This window comes from Cyprinodon variegatus, unplaced genomic scaffold (genome assembly GCF_000732505.1).
Source record: "Cyprinodon variegatus isolate N-32 unplaced genomic scaffold, C_variegatus-1.0 Scaffold272, whole genome shotgun sequence".
NCBI classification, from domain to species: domain Eukaryota; kingdom Metazoa; phylum Chordata; class Actinopteri; order Cyprinodontiformes; family Cyprinodontidae; genus Cyprinodon; species Cyprinodon variegatus.
Window position 1 is genome coordinate 280,328 of NW_015150725.1, and position 1,466 is coordinate 281,793.

At 36.1% G+C, this 1,466-nt stretch overlaps 1 protein-coding gene across 1 annotated transcript in view; it reads left to right on the top strand.

Moving 5' to 3' along the window:
• Positions 1–1,466, top strand: part of naaladl2 (N-acetylated alpha-linked acidic dipeptidase-like 2) — a 576,898-nt gene that overhangs the window by 38,573 nt on the left and 536,859 nt on the right. The gene's annotated exons all lie outside the window — the stretch shown is intronic.

A 1,466-nucleotide genomic window follows, 5' to 3' on the forward strand; every position in this document is an offset into this window, starting at 1 on the left:
TTGACAGCGTCGTTTCTAAGTCACCAATTTAGTGCTACTTGGTCCCAATGGAATTTCCCATTGGGAACCTGCTAGCACTAAGATGCTAACTGGTTAGCAAGATGCTTCCAACAAACCGGCCACATCCAATCGTGCTTGCGAACCTTCCGCCACAATGATCCCGCCCCCTTGATAAACGACCAATCACATTCACTTTATTCACTCGTATAAAGTCGCTTCCGTACAACTTTAAAGGGTTTTAAAAACAGCCTCACGATGGTGTTTTCATTTAGCCGTCACTTTGCTTCCATGTTTCATCTTTCTTGATTCAACCAACTAAGCAGTGATGATCAATGGTTCATAACCAGTCTACCCATGTCCCCCTTATAACCCCAATAAAATGAGTATTTGCTAAATTAATCAGAAGAGAGGAACAACTCAAGTGAAACTGCTTCAGCATGTTGAAATAGGAAGCATCAATTAGTGTGTTAATAAGGAGGACACTATATATAGTGTCACCTGGTGTGTTTGCTTAGTGTTACAGCTGTTCTGTCCTCATCAGCGCATTCAGCAGGATGATGGAACTGCATTTCAATCTTCATACACAGAATGGTTACGGAGCAAAGCAGGAAATTCACCGTTAAAGGAAGTCATTGCATTGAGCTCTGAGGAGCCATCACAGCTAATGTTCAACATGTAGGACCTATTTAGCTGTAAAACATGAATGAGTGTTTAAACAGTGTCTGCTATAGTGTTATATGTGCAGCATTGTAGGCGTGTATGAGGAGACTCTGGCATCTTGTTCTGACCGACGCTGGAAAAACAAAATACTTTGGATCAACTTAAAAAAAAAACAAATCTGTAATTTATTACTTCTCAAATTCTCAAATTAAATTGATGAGATGATTGAAAGTATACATTTTGATTTATTAGATTTTTTTTTTTTTATTTAAGACAAAGATAGAAACTGCTTTGATACAACACTGCAAAAACAATATAGAAAAAATAAGTAAAAAAATAAATTAATTAAGTGCATTTACCCTTAATTTCAGTAGGTGAATAAGATGATTTACCAATAGAGTGAGTATGTTTACTCTTTAAATAAGATAAATTAGATATATGCACTTCAAATAAGACAATGCAACAGTTTTTCCACCAAAAAAGTGTTTCACTTTCATCCTCAATTCAAGAAAAAAAATCACTTATTTAGATTTTATTTTTGCAGTTAAAAGTAAAAATCATAACTTGTAACAGACCATAAACAACATTTATTTACAATCTGTGTTGATCTCTGGAGAGCAGAGTTCGCTGCTTTTAAATGTTGTCTCCAAAGTCTCCAGTAGCAGAAAAAAGTCTCAAGATTTGGCGCTAGGAGCTTTTTAGAAATCAAAGTGCTAGAGGGGTCTGAAAAGTGGCTAAATATAGCGACTAAAGCGCTAAGTTGGCAACACTGCTCTTTGCATGGTTTGTTTTCAAATGGTTTGCTG